This window comes from Vipera ursinii (assembly GCF_947247035.1).
Source record: "Vipera ursinii genome assembly, chromosome: 13".
Lineage (NCBI taxonomy): Eukaryota > Metazoa > Chordata > Lepidosauria > Squamata > Viperidae > Vipera > Vipera ursinii.
The window spans coordinates 1,217,327-1,233,470 of NC_139526.1; positions in this window are offsets into that span (position 1 = coordinate 1,217,327).

Consider the following 16,144-nt stretch of genomic DNA (forward strand, 5'->3'; position numbering starts at 1 on the left):
GAAGCCTAAGCCCAGAGGAGCCCGCCTCTGTCCTCAGCCTTGCCAAGACTTCCCCCCCACCTAAAGCCAGTGGGGAGAGGCACCTTCCAGCATGCAGGCAGCCCTCCTGACTCCCCCAAGACCCCCAGACACCTGGGACAGCAAAGCGCTACTGCCCTACAAAGGCAAGTCCCTGGGCAGACCAGACCTGGCTGATATTTAGTTACAAACACACTGCTTTTTTTGTAAAAGAAAAAGGTGCCGGAACTCACACATGTCATACAACCCGCCTTGCCTACCCTACAAGGTTCCGTCCAAAAAAGGTGCCGGAACTCCATTCTGAGCGTTCTATGAGAAAAAAAGCCCTGTAAACACACACACACACACACACACCCCGTGAATGGACTGCCTGGTTACTAAATGTCATAGCTTCTAAAAATTAAAACCACATACTAAAGAAGCAGAAAACACAAAATGCCGAGGCAACTGACAAACATGAGATCTCATGACAACCCCCCCCCCCGCACACACACACCTGGGAAAGCAGGAGGTCTGGTTGGAGCCAAGCCAGCCTCCCTTGGCACGGCCTTCCAAAGGGTGGGCACTGCAGCAGGAATGGCACTGGATGCCATTCCCCAAGGGAGAGGGTTGCGAGCAGGATAGGACAGGAAGGGGCCATGGAACCACATTGAAGCCAGATTCTGCCCTCATCCCATCCCAATGGAGTAAGGTAAAGAAGCAGATGAAAAATCTGATTTCCAATATTTAGCCGTTTGAATTATTCCCACCTCTAAAAAGTGCACAAAGAATTAGTGGCTCCTCTCTGGGTCTTTTGGAACAAAGGCGGCTTGGCTTCCTTCCCTGATCTCTCTGCTGTGCCCAGAGGAGCTGCAAAGAAGAGGAATCCTTGTCGATCATCAGAGGTTTTACTTGAAAAGATTTCTTTTTCCTTCTAACCCAGGAGACCCAACAATTGCATTTTGGACGGAAGGGTCTTGAAACTGCTGGAGAAAAAATGTCTGAGAGTAAGACATAAACAATTTCCATTAAGATATCATTAACTGGAATGCACAGCATTTCATTCAAATCATGACAATTTGTGTCTCCACTTATTTATTTATTATGTATTAGTTTGATTTACGTCATGGCTTTCTGCCCATGAGATACTTAAGTAATTAGGAGAAGGAATGCAAAGCGGGTAGTTTCTATGGAGTAGATACCCTGGAAGAGTGAGTCCAGAAAAGGAGCTAGGGTTTGGCAGAGGAATTCAGGGGGGAGCACCGAACAAATTGCTGCTTTAAATAGCTTATGCAATGCACAGAAATGGATGGCAATTACTGCTGCTGTGAGGCACAGAACTTGTGACAGGTTTATGTGCCAGCCGGAAAACTCTGGCGTATATTTGCAGGCAATGCCAGCTTGTAGCATCCTTGCAGATAGAAAGAGGACCGGAGCAGAGAATGGCTGCACTTCAACTCTGCAGGAAATGCAGACGGAGGAAGCAGACCAGACAGAGACCAAGTAACAGTGCAACATCACCGCCCTGGGGGCTCTGCGCACAGCAGCAACATCACCGCCCTGGGGGCTCTGCGCACAGCAGCAACATCACCGCCCTGGGGGCTCTGCGCACAGCAGCAACATCACCGCCCTGGGGGCTCTGCGCAGAGCAGCAACATCACCGCCCTGGGGCCTCTGCGCACAGCAGCAACATCACCGCCCTGGGGCCTCTGCGCAAAGCAGCAACATCACCGCCCTGGAGGCTCTGCGCACAGCAGCAACATCACCGCCCTGGAGGCTCTGCGCACAGCAGCAACATCACCGCCCTGGGGCCTCTGCGCACAGCAGCAACATCACCGCCCTGGAGGCTCTGCGCACAGCAGCAACATCACCGCCCTGGGGCCTCTGCGCACAGCAGCAACATCACCGCCCTGGGGCCTCTGCGCACAGCAGCAACATCACCGCCCTGGAGGCTCTGCACACAGCAGCAACATCACCGCCCTGGGGCCTCTGCGCACAGCAGCAACATCACCGCCCTGGAGGCTCTGCGCACAGCAGCAACATCACCGCCCTGGAGGCTCTGCGCACAGCAGCAACATCACCGCCCTGGGGCCTCTGCGCACAGCAGCAACATCACCGCCCTGGGGCCTCTGCGCACAGCAGCAACATCACCGCCCTGGAGGCTCTGCGCACAGCAGCAACATCACCGCCCTGGGGCCTCTGCGCACAGCAGCAACATCACCGCCCTGGAGGCTCTGCGCACAGCAGCAACATCACCGCCCTGGAGGCTCTGCGCACAGCGGCAAGGTCAGGAACGGCTTCCAAGCGCTGCAGCCCTGGCACAGAGAGGAGGCAAGGCTGGATGGGAGAGGAGAGAGTGGGAGGCAGAAGAGACGCAACCACCACCTACAAAAAGGGGCAAAGGGGAGAGATTTGTACAGGTTGGTTGTCTTTTGTAATATGACCAAAGCAGATGTGTCCAGATGTCTCTGCTGGCTTCCGAAGTGCACTGGCTCCAAATGAGCATTGTGGGAATCAACGGGAGAGTAACTAGACTCAGGCCCAGTTAATCATCACAGCAGTTGAAAAATTAAGAATAACCTGGATTTATAAAGTCGACGGTCATGCTGGTCTGCACAATTATTCTATGAATAAAGGAGACGAATGTATCAAACTTATTGTAGGGAGGCAAATATAGAGAAAGCAAATCAAGAGCCCCTTTGCTGTAGTGGTTAAAGGTGCTGGTCTAGAAACCAGGAAATTGTGAGTTCCAGTCCTGCCTTAGGCGTGAAAGCTGACTGGGTGACTTTGGGTCAGTCCCTCTCTCAATCCAATCCACCTCACAGGGTTGTTGTTGTGAGGAAAATAAGAGGAGGAAGGTATGTTTTTTTATTGAAAAGTTTTACAATACATTTTAGGCATAAACTCCTTCCCTCCCCCTCCTCCCCAGACTTCCCAGAGCTGAATACAGGGTATTGCCTCTAACAAACCTAAGCTAAAATATGCTAACCATCTATAAATACACTTTAAATCCTATCACACTTTAACTCCACTTAAACATAACTAAATAATAATACATCTTATAATTCTAATACTCATTCATATGCTAAATGAAATTTTTTAGGCCCATATTTATTCTGAATATAATCGATCCATCTTCTCCATTCCGAAATATTTCTCTGTTGCGATTGTTCTTTCAAATATGCTGAAATTTTTGCCATTTCTGCCAAGTTTGAAACTTTTAAAGTCCACTCTTCTATAGTAGGCAGTTCCTCCTTCTTCCAGTATCGCGAAACCAAAAGGAAGGTATGTTTACTTCATAATAAAGTACTTGAGACCGAGAGGAAAATTGGAAGTCACCCTATATTGAGAGAAGAAAGTTCAGCCAAAGTGACTGCTGCATAGGAACCGTTCCACTTTCCTGAGACTGCTCACTTCTTGCTGCCTCTTATCTTCCCAGTTGAAAAGTCTGAAATGCTTCAGTGATTCCAAATAAAGGAAGCAGTGTGGGTTTAGTCAAATTCTAGAGTGGGCGCAAAGAAATATCTGCTAACATGGAAATGTCATTCTTCAAGTAATTTTTAAAAACAATTAAAAATAGCACTCTGGCTGTCAGGGCTCCAACCACAACCTGCCTGTTTACAAACCAAACCCGGCAATTAGCAATGGGAGATGAAACCTTGCAACTTTGCCATTCATCCATAATCTGTCAAAAAAAAAAGAGGGAACACGGGAGCCAGCTTCTCCTGGAGGCAGCAAAAACACCGCATGGTGTCCAGGGATTCCTCAGCTGAAAGACCGGATCTAAAGAGGCCTCATAAGCCAGTGGGAGACAAGTGTGAAGAGAAGGACTACCGGCTGAATCCTGTGCTCAGGACTCTGCAATGTTTTATTAGCAGGTGGAGGGAATGTTTATTGGATTTGCAGATGATACAAAAATAAGACAGCGAAAACTCTCTAGTCCAACAAACTGCATCCGATTCACTGCCGAATGCTCCTTCTCAGGACTTTTTTCCTAAATTCAACCAGAATGAAACTTGGATGCATTCCTTGGTCTGACTCTGGAGACTTCAGCTGTTCCCATGGAGTATGACCGCTTGGCCAGTTCTCTACTTACGGGGATGGCCACCTCCTCCGTAGGGCAGCTGCTCAGTATAAATCCATTTGAACTCAGTTCACATGGGGATAAATTGGAAGAAAATCAGGACTTTAGGATCTCTGTTTCTCCTTGCTGTCTATTTCTGTTCCACTGTCTTCTTTTGGCAGCTGCCCATCCCCTTCCTTCTTCTTGCTTTTAATGATGATACAACCAAAAAAGGAGCTTTTTGTGGTTCTTTGCTTTCCTTGAGTGCCTGAATTCCTTCCGTATTTAGCCTTTCTACCTTTCTGCAGACAACTGTTATTTGCCAATATTCTTTCCTGGGATTACATTCCTGCTTTATTTCCTATTAATGACCCTCTTAACAGTTCAGCCTGCGGTGCCATCTAGACCTGTTCCCTAAACCTGTTTTTCCCTTTTCTTCCCTGAAAAGCTGTACAATTTTACTTCTAGGATCAGAGGTTCAAGGATTTCAAGAATCCTGGGCTCTTTTTGCCCTTATCTAGACACAAACCACTTAGTATGGTACTACTCTGAGTTGTTGAAGGTGGTTCTACTGAAACCTAGTGTGTAACTACAGCTATGCTCCAAATACTTTTCTGTAGTACCTCAAACCCCAAGAAGATCAGACTTCTTCCTAATTTCCCATTGCTTTTATCTATTCAGAAAGCGTTTCCATATTGGTTAAGTACCAATCCATTTATCTGGTCTTAAGATCTGGGATATAAACCAGCAAGAGTGCTAAGAAATGGGGGGGGGGAGGGAGAATCTTGACATTTTGGCTGACTTAGATTTCTAACAGCTGTGCAAGGAATTAGTATCCCACTGTGATCATGATGCCTATCATCTGGAAGGCATTGCCAAGATTTCCTGTCACTTTTTAAATCCAGGATGACATTGATCTTCCTTGTATTCTAACCCAAATACGCATGTTCAAATTGACACATTTCCTTCACCTACAATGCTTTTCTCTCCCCTCCCTTTTTAAAAAATAGGCTATGCTCTCATATATTTGAATGTCACTTATATATTGCATCCTGTCCGTTTTCAGCAGTTCCTACAAAATTGTACTGGCTTCCCTGCTTCCTGTTTGTTTCCACGATCCTGTTTTGGCATGGAGAGACTGAAAATATTTCTGTTTTCTCTGCTCATTATAGGTTCCTGCATGTCTTATGTACCACTTAGTCTTCTTCCTGTTCTTGGGGTTGAAACACATTCTGGGCTGTCTTCTCCATGCACACAATGTATAGATTATAGCTCTCCAGGTCACGTTTCCGTCAGCTACTTCCTTATTCTCATGAGCTGCAACCCATCGCTCGAGAGGGGCTGCTTGTCACTGTGAGATGTGAGGATAGTTCAGATTCTGATCGCTCCATTTGCTAGCTTCTCTAAACATGTGCCAGAATGTACCATCTCTATTCTCTGACCAACTGAAGGATGAATGTGAACTTGAAGCCCTCACTTTGTATGTGGTTGCAGTCCACAGGGCAAGCAAAGGTGGCTGTAGGTTCCAAGAGCCCATCTTTCACGAGATCCTCTTCCACCCAAGTTTGTCTTGGATCTGATTCCTGTACTTCCCACCTACAGGGTGTGATTCCCAGAGCAGTCATGAGGAAGTCGCATGACATCACGTGGCAGATGTATCAAAACTGCTACATTTGATGCTTCTGAACTGGGCTGGTGCAGCAGCATTCTTCAATTGTTTCATTCTGTATCTTGTCACAGATTAAAATCCTTAATATTTGGTGTCAGTAGTGCATCTTTTTCAAATGATTTTAAAGCTAAGTCCAAGATTCTGCACCGGCATTGATAGCGTTAGCAGTGGGCAGATGAGCCTTTGGATGGAGCATTCCTGCTGCTTTTCACCAGAGGAAAAAACTGCTGCAAGGCTGGGGGAGCCACTTTCTGCTGCTTTAGGAGGATTGAACTGAATTGTACTGGAATTGTTCAGCCTGCCCAGGCTGTGCTTCATCAAACTGGATGGTTGCCTGAAAGGCGTCAGTTGTGAACAGCCTGGCGCTGTCAGTACGGAGAGTTAAAATCTGACGAATAATCAGCAGTTTTTATATTGAGGAGGACGTTGCAGACTCTTTTGCTGTTTGCAAAAATCTTGCTGTTCCCTCAGCAAACATGAGATCTGTGATGAATGCCGAATATGACCCAGGCTGACCAGCAAAGACTTCATACGTGGCCACATCGATCACACTACTGAGCAGCCAGAGAGATGAGAAGAAGGTTTTGCTCACGCTGGTCCATGCCAAGAAGTCTTTGGGCATTTCACCACAAGGACAAGAAGGACTTCGGTATCCCTGCCACGCCATGCCTGCTGCTGGAGGAGGCACTCTCTTTTGGCCTGCTGCCCCGAGAGGCTTCTTAGCACAGGCCAGCGGACACTACAAAGCCAACAAATAGGGCGAGGAGCTGCTTTAAACCCCAGGAACATCCCTGGAACAATTATTCTAGGATAGGGGTGGGCAGCCTTGGCTTTTTTATGACTCGTGGATTTCAACTCCCAGAATTCCTGGGCCAGCATGGCTCAGCTTGGAAACCACTCCCTTTCCCCTCAGCATGGCTGGCTCAGGAATTCTGGGAGTTGAAGTCCACGAGTCATAAAGCAGCCTAGACCTAGGCCAGGAGTAGGCAACCTTGGCTCTTTTACGACTCGTGGACTTCAACTCCCAGAATTCCTGAGCCAGCATGAGGGAAACTTTGCCCCTTCATGACGCGTGGACTTCAACTCCCGGAATTCCTGAGCCAGCATGGCTCAGCTTGGAAACCACTCCCTTTCCCCTCAGCATGGCTGGCTCAGGAATTCTGGGAGTTGAAGTCCACGAGTCATAAAAGAGACAAGGTTGCCCACCCCTGTTTTAGGACATTAGTCACAACATGCCTCTTCCAGGCATGAAGCTGGCCTGGAAACTGGCTTCTCAGGTGAGCTGCTGGTTTTCTGAATTCTTAGCAGGTGACTCAGTGCCTTGCCCACAACTGGCAACAGGCTGGTCATTGTTAAGCTCAGGATTGTCTCTCTTCAACTGAAACCAGAGGCTCTTCTTTGGGGACTGAGAGACAGGGAACTTGAATAAAGCCACGGAACTTCGTTTTTGTATATGACAGCTCCAGCGGGACTATTCTGTGCTGAAAAATGGAAAGGTTCAATTCCTCCCACAATGGAGGAACGGCTGGTGAAGATGATGGAGCCTCTGGAGATGGCTAAATTTAGCCTCTTTGATTAGAGAAAAACCAGTATCTACATTTATAGCTTCTTTTTTCTATTTCTTTTTAATTTTTTCTGCAGTTTTCTTTTGTCTTCTTTCTTTCTTTTCTTTCTTTTGTATTGGTTTGTGTTAATTTTTATGTTCTCTTTAAAACTTTTAATAAAAGATTATTTAAAAAACAAAACTGAATAGGTCCACCCTGTCCCGTGCATCCTCAGCAGGGCACTGGAAAGATAAATGTCCATTCCCAAAATTACAAAGAAGGGAGGGCAGGCAAGTCCATCACCAGACTTTCTTTAGAGAGTCAACAATTAAGCGCTGGAAAATTCCTCAACCCCACCTGGGGAAAAAAAACAATACAAGAAAAAGTATTTTTTTTTCCTTTCCTCTCCCCCCCCCCATTACTCTGAAGGGTGTTCAGCCGGGACCCTGTTGCTCAAAAGGGTCAGCAGCCAGTGTTGAGATTCAGGGATGGACATCACTTGGCGCTTTCCTCCCTCCCGTCACATCTTCCTGCAGCAGTTTTGAAATAGTTCTCCCCCCCTCCCTGAGGTTGCCTCAAGTGCTTTTGCACCCTTTGTCTCTTTTCTTTTCTTTTCTTTTTTCTCTCCTCCCCTCTTCTCTCCATCCCTCTCTCCCTCTTCCCTTCCCCTCTGCTCTCCTCTCCTTCTCCACTCTCCTCCCCCCTCCCCCTCCCCTCCCCTCCCCTCTTTTCTCCCCAATTTTTAGTCTATGCCCTGACTGACCAGGGTGAAGAGGAAGGTGTTGTGTGGTGGGTTCTGGAGAGCAGGAAAGACGCCAGGCCGATGAGTACAACATAACAGCTCTTTATTTGGTGGAAGTGACTGTCCTGGGGAATAGGGGCTAACTGCCCTCTTATATATACCTGGACAGCACCTGGACAGGTACTCAACCAACCAATCGGATTGAACCTCTGTTTCCCCGCCGAAAATGCTTCCCGCCAAAACAGTTACAGTTCAACGCCTCCTGGTGGTGACTCTTATACAAGCTTTAGGTGTTCCAATAAAGCCTAATACATAACAGAAGGGATAAGCGGGCTTCTTCCCAAAGAGAAGTAAGGCAATTGATGTAAACATGCCCACGAGCCCAGTTACACAGCTACATATTGTTGGATTAAACAAACTAACCACTGCAAGTTAATTTCTCCCAGTTAAAGCACATTCACTAAGTGTAAAACAAAAGTAATCGGTCCTGTTCCGTATAAATGCAATCATAGCATAAAGTGTGATTAAAGCAAATAGAAACCTTTGAGTGAGTTAAGCATCAGGAATCTTTACAAGCAAAATATCCATGTGGCATACTTGCAGGAATCAGAATTCTTATTCTTGGCACTTCCCTTGTCAGTGGAAATCTCCCTGTGTTCCCCTTCCAACTTAATGTCAATATTTTAGGGTCTGTGATTTCCTTCTTTTGTAATTTCCCATTGAATTTTTGGTTATTATCTTTCAATAATTTGTGGAGAATATCAAGGAGGCGGCAAACAGCTAGATGCCTTTCCTGTTGCAAGTAAAATCCACTGAAAATTCACTTCATCAAATATGCACAAATTGCTGCTGTGCTTTTGGGCTGTCTCAGAATGTGCCATACCACAAATTCACTGAGCTCCAGAGCCAAGTTGTATGTTACAAAGGTTCTCTAGAGAAGAATAGACGTTCTCCACTCCATCTTTCCAGACATCATAACATCTAGATTTTGGTGCACCACAATTTTGTCCAAAAAGAAGCCAGTGGCTCCTCCTCCTCCTCCTCCTCCTCCTCCTCCTCCTCCTCCTCCTCCTCCTCCTCGGAAATGATGCTTGACTTGACAAAATCGATGAAGGGGAGGCAATGCAGCTCAAACTCATTAGAGGTGATATGGCAGAATCCAAGCACGAGTGGACAGCAACCTCATGTACCAAGAGAACCCATAGAGGCTTTGCATGAGGACAAGGAGATGTTGTAGGATTCACATTTTTCTAAGCACATTCCACAGCTTGACATGATGGACACATGACCTTTCTATAATTATTAAAGCACATATTGATTTCTTTTTGGTAAACTTTGGTTTCTAAATTATCCAGCGTACATCAGCAGTAGTATCTCACATTCTAAAGTCAGCTTGAACATCTAGCATCTCTTTTTCCACGTAGGGCTTTGATCTGTGTCAGATGATCCTAAGCATCATTTTGCTAGCAAGTGAAATTAAGGCTCTTGTTCACATTCTGATTGGTGCCTCTTCTATTGGAATGTAGATTGACCTCTCCCAACCTATGGGCCACTCTATTGTCTCTGGCTTGCTGGCACAGCTTGATTAGATCTGGGTTTTTCTTCCGTTGCTCGCCATATTTCAGTGGGTATTCCATCAGCCCCTGCTGAGCTTTCCAAGTTGGTCATCTAATGTCATCTTCTAGTACTAGAAGTTCTTGTAATTAAGGTTTAAGGTATTGTCAGAATCCATTTATATCACATTTCATAAATGTATAGGTAGAATATTGTGCTTATTCTGGGGATTCTGCCATCTCTCCGAGGGGGGGGGGAGAGGATGGTTACTTAGGTTGAAATAGGCTATCTTCAAACACCAGGGAAGCGTTTGATTTGGGGGAGAGAGGGTGAGAGAGAGATCTGGATCGCATCTTCATTTACAACTGAAAAGGAAGCAGCAATAACCATAAAAACAAGGAGAGTTCCCTTTCCCACGGAAGGGCCTGACACCTAAGTAAATGATGGGAGCCTGACCAAATCAATGAGGGGAGGGGGTTGAAATGGGAATGCTTTATACAGTATCGAAATGTAACTCTGTTAGATCCCGTCTTGTATTGCCACAATCGATTTCATCCTAGTAAACATTTCCTTTTTGGACTAACTTGCATCCAAGAGTTCTTATTTCCTAAGATGTGGATTGAGGTGGGTCCTGACAGGTATCTTGGATGTTGATGTCTCTACTGAACAGAATTTCCTCCCATCTTTGACTGATTTTTTTGGAATCAGCTACTCATTGTACACTGTTACAGTATCTTCTAGCACACCAGTTTGAGATTGGAACTTCCTTCTGAGTTCAGAGATCTTTTGAAAGACTTTCCTTGTTTTTCATGTCTGTTTCCGTATTCAATTTCTTTACCGGTATCACCATAACAATGTTTCTCCTAACAGCTCTTTGGAACATTTTCTAAAGTTCCTTCCTGAGGTCTTGGCTTTGGTTTCTCTTCTCTTATTGGTTTCTCTCCACGGTTTGTGCTGACATTCAGTTGCTTTCTTTTGTTCTTTGATTTTGGGCAGTCTCATTTTACCTTCATCCTTAATGACTTCTTTAAGTCCATTCCATGCTTCCTCTGATTCTCTGTCAAGGAGGCTTAGGACCTAAAGGCAATTACTGAAGTTCTCCTTGAATATGATGGTTCAGAATCATATTGTGAAAAATAGTTGGCTTTCTTCTGGCACCTTAGTTTGACTTGGGGCATCAGCCACGTGAGTTTCACAGTCAGCTGCTGGCCATGTCTTTGCTACTCCACCTCCTAATAATACAGTCCTCCTTCTCATGATATCCAGGTATATAAGTGCTGTTTTGGTTGTTTGAAGAATGTGTTAACTATGAAGAAACCACTGGATTGTCAGAAATGGATAAGAACCTGCTTCACTGAGGCTTCCTAGCCATACAGTCCAACTACATTTTCCCTCTGGAGGTTTCCAACTTTGGTATTCTGGTCTGCAACCACATGGAGCACATCTTGCTTGTTTGCTCTGTCAATTTCAAATTAGTATCACTTAAAACTCCTCAACCTCCTCTTTTTTGCATCAGTGATTGGGGCATAAGCTTGGATCTTTCTCATGTTCAAAAGGTTGTCCACAAAATCCAATTGGTCATAAATTGAACCTTCCTTGCTATAGCTTCCTAACTATGAAAGCAACACCATTTCCTATTTGTTCTTCACATCCTGATAAACATTATGATCTTCCAGCTGAAAGTGTCCATCTCCACTCTGTCTCAATTAGCTGATGCCCAAGAGGCTAATATGTCATCCATTCATTTCGCTTTCACCATGTTGAGCTTTCCATGTTCCTCATGTCCCATGTCTCCACACTGAGGCTGCCTCTGCAGCTTTGGGGTTTTCTTCTCCCACACAGCAACATCAGCAACTAGATGTCCCGAAAGGGGCTATAGTGTCATAAACCCCACTGGTACCCCAAAAGATCTTCAGTTCTTCCTCAGTAATATATAGAGTGCCATCTGACTGAGGGTCCCATCTTCTGGCACCCCAATGCCCATTTGGATTTTTTTGGTACCCTACAGGAGTGTCTTTGTCTTCTCCTGTGAAATGAGGTCTTTGGCGCTTATCTCCTCCATCTTCCTGTATCGCTGCTGCCCAATGTACTCTAGGTGCCCACTCGCTTTAGCCAGGCAGCTGGGATGGCCTTCACGTCTTGGGCGACCCAAGAATATTGGCACTTGGCATATGCTCCTGAGGGCCTTCGCTCATCCTTCCCAGGAAAGCTCCCCCACTGTGATAAAGTAGCACAGCAAGACTGGGAGGTGGGGATTGGCCTAATAAAGGTGTCATCTATAAGTCCCCCCCCCTTAACTGATAACTGACTTTTTCAACTATTTTTCTTTGTTTTAATTCCCCTGTTTATCTGCCTAGTATATACAGTAGTTACTTCCACATTGGAGGTTTAGTGCTGCTGGGCTCCTCTCTAAAATTTGAAATAAATGCACAACTAAATATTCAGCTATGCAACCAAACCTGAAATGTATTTGCTCAAACGGAAGTCTCAGTTAGGCTTCTATTTTCCCACCAAGCTTTTTTTAGTTTTTGCTGACTGTCCCTTTTGCTTAAAGTTTTTCTACCCCCTTAATCATTTTTTTCCAATCCTGTCCAAGCACCGCTAAAGCTGCCTTTGATCAATCAGCTCCTGATCCCTGGAGACCACTTACTTTCCCTGTATAGGCTACATAATTGCTCACTGTTGTTTTAAAAATTTTATTGTATGTGGAACTTCTGTACTTAAGAATATATGGCTAAAGAAGAGAGGGTGGCTGGAGGCCTGCTTTTCCAAGCAACTGCAAAAGGAAAGAGCTTTCCCCCCCCCCCTAGTCTTAGATGCCTTATGTTGGCACAGAAAATGTATTGAAATGTGAGTGTCCCTGGACTCTTTGCTGAAACCCACAGAGTTATAGGTGATGATACACCTAGACACCTCTGAAATGATACACAGGAAGTGCAAAAGTAGTGTATATTGTAACATGAGCTCTATAACAGGAATGTAGAGTCTGGAAACAACATGAGGTGACCTTACTGTGGGCTGACCTCTACATCCTGCCCTTCTACGCAGACTCCCACGCTGTCCTTTCTACTGACGCCAGCACCTTGCTGCATTCCTGCACTGACTCCCTTCACCCTGCAGGGAAGAGAGCAACAACTGGAAGCTCATTATTTGTCTCTTTCCTTGCAGGGTCCTCAGGCTGCTTCAGCTGGCCTGCTTTACCTGACAGGATCCTTCGCATGTAAGGGAAATCTTATTTGCCCCCCCCCTTCAAAACTAAGTGCCCCTCATTGCCCTGGGTTCCTCTATCGAACCACGAGGACATTTTCCTTACAATTCAACTCGTTGCTTGAGTACCATGCTCTGGGTTGCTGGAAATCAGAGTGGGATTGTCAACTGTCCAACTCCTGGCCACTTGTTTCTGCCAAGAGTCTACTTTACTGAAGCTTGGGTGGTTATAGAAGTTTCGTTAGCTGAATCTGAGGTTTTCCCATGCAAACAATACAAAGAAAATTTCCCTCCCCTCCCCCCCCAACCACCCCCCAGTTATTTGCAAATGTCCACTCAGGCGCTTGCGTATTGTTTAGGAAACAGTTTCCTAACTCTGTATATCAATAGTTGACCTTCCATCCCCCCCTTCTTCGTCCTTACAGTCCAATCTTTCCCTCCCCCCCCCCCCGTTGCTAATGTCAGGCTGTCAGCTTATGAAGCTTGGATAGGAGAGAGACCTTGTCCCGTGGGAAACCATTTAAGATGTTAGAAGAGCCCCAGGTGTCCTCTCTTCTTTCAGCTAAATGTTCTCAGCTCCTCTGATCTCTCTCTTCCCTTCCCTTCTCCTGCTCCTTTGCTAAATTTGCCTACTTTCCTTGTAACCTTTTTTAAAGAGTCTGGAACTGGGCTTGGGGAGTTGGACCTGTACAAAATAAAATGGAATACTTTCTTCCCATGATTTGAACCTATACTTCTTCCTAAATGCAGGCAAAAATTGCATTTGCCTCTTTAGATATTCAAGTCACATTGTGGACAGATGTCCGGTTTACAATTAACTATGGTTCCAATTATTTCACTATTGCCATGCCTGATATTCCTCATCTGACTTTTATTTCCTTAGTATAGAACTTGACATTTATTTGTTCTAGAGCAGAATACTGCAGCATAAAATGTAGCATAACAACACCCCAATCTATTTCTAAATATAACATCATTTTTAAAACTCTGAAAATGATTGCCCAGTGGTCATCAGCTGGTGCCAAAGCCTTTTTAAGAGGGCCTTCCTGGACTCCAAAATGGAAGGAACCAAGCCTGCATCCAGCTCAGCATGGGGTGTGTATCCTTATTTAGCAGCCATGATGAACAAGTAATGTTGCAGCCGTTCCTCTGGTTCATGATCTTTGCAGGTCTGTAAAGCAAAAGAAAGCTGAAGTAAGATCATAAGCCCAGGTGTGGTTTCATTTTGTTGTTGTTGTTAGCTGCGAAGTCGTGTCCAACCCATCGTGACCCCATGGACCACGTTCCTCCAGGCCTTCCTGTCCTCTACCATCTTCTGGAGTCCATTTAAGCTCCACACAATCAAAGGCTTTAGCATAGTCAAGAAGCAGAAGTAGATTTTTTTCTGGAACTCCCTAGCTTTCTCCATGATCCAGTGTATGTTGGCAATTTGATCTCTAGTTCCTCTGCCTCTTCAAAATCCTCCCTGTACTTCTGGTAGTTCTCAATCCACATACTGCTGGAGTCTAGCGTGTAGGATTTTAAGCATAACTTTACTAGCATGTGAAATGAGTGCAATGGTGCGATAGTTTGAACATTCTTTGGCACTGCCTTTCTTTGGAATTGGAATGTAAACTGACCTTTTCCAATCCTGTGGCCACTGTTGCTGGCAAATTGAGTGTAGCACTTTTACTGCATCGTCTTTTGAGATTTTAAATAGCTCAGCTGGAATACTGTCACCTCCACTAGCTTTGTTGTTGCTCAGCTTTCCTAAGGCCCATTTCACTTCACATTCTAGGATGTCTGGCTCGAGGTCAGTGACCACCTCATCATGGTTATCAGGGACATTAAGCTCATTCTTGTATAGTTCTTCTGTGTAATTTTGCCACCTCTTCTTAATCTCTTCTGCCTCTGTTAGGTCCCTGCCATTTTGGTCTTTATCATGCCCATTTTTGCATGAAACGTTCCTTTCATCTCTCCAATTTTCTTGAAGAGATCTCTGGTCCTCCCTATTCTAATGTTTTCTTCTATTTCTTTGCACTGTTCATTTAAGAAGGCATTCTTATCTCTTCTAGCTATTCTTTGGAATTCTGCATTCAATTGCGCGTATCTTTCTTTTTCTCCCTTGCCTTTCGCTTCCCTCCTTTCCTCAGCTATTTGCAAAGCTTCCTCAGACAGCCATTTTGCTTTCTTGCATTTCTTTTTCTTTGGGATGGTTTTAGTTGCTACTTCTTGTACAATGTGGTAAACCTCTGTCCATAGTTCTTCAGGCACTCTGTCTATCAGATCTAATTCTTTAAATTTATTTGTCACCTCTACTGTATATTCAACAAGGATATGATTTAATTCATACCTGAGTGGCCTAGTGCTTTTCCCTACTTTCTTCAGTTTAAACCTAAACTTTGCAATGAGAAGCTCATGGTCTGAGCCACAGTCAGCTCCTGGTCTTGTTTTTACTGACTCTCCATCTTTGGCTGCAGAGCACATAGTCAATCTGATTTCTGTGTTGACCGTCTGGTGATGTCCATGTGTAGAGCCGTCTCTTGGGTTGTTGGAAAAGAGTGTTTGCTATGACCATCGTATTCTCTTGACAAAATTCTATCAGCCTGTGCCCTGCTTCATTTTTCACTCTTAAGGCCAAACTTGCCTGTTATTCCGGTTATCTTTTGGCTTCCTACTTTAGTTCTATAAGGTGCTGTAGGGCTTCATAGAAGTAGTCAATTTCATCCTCTTCAGCACTGGTAGTTGGGGCATAGACATGGACTACTGTCATATTGAATGGTTTGCCTTGGATTCGAACTGAGATCATTCTGTCGTTTTGAGGATTGTATCCCAGTATTGCTTTTCCTACTCTTTTATTGATTATGAAGGCTACTCCATTTCTTCTGAGGGATTCTTGCCTGATGGTCATCTGAATTAAATTCACCCATTCCTGTCCATTTTAGTTCGCTGATACCTAAGATGTCGATGTTCAGTCTAGTTATCTCTTGTTTGACCACGTCCAGCTTGCCTTGATTCACAGATCTTATATTCCAGGTTCCTATGGAGAAAAAATCTTTACAGCATCGGACTTTCCTTTCACCACCAGACACATCCACAGCTGAGCGTCCTTTCGGCTTTGGCCCAGTCGCTTCATTCTTTCTGGCACTACTAGTACTAGCCCTCTGCTCTTCCCCAGTAGCATATTGGACGCCTTCCGACCTGAGGGGCTCATCTTCCAGCGTCATATCGTTTTGCCTTTTGGTACTTTCCATAGGGTTTTCATGGCAAAGATACTGGAGTGGTTTGCCATTTCCTTCTCCAGTGGGTCACGTTTTGTCAGAACTCTCTGCTATGACCTGTCCGTCTTGGGTGGCCCTGCACGGCATAGCTCATAGCTTCATTGAATT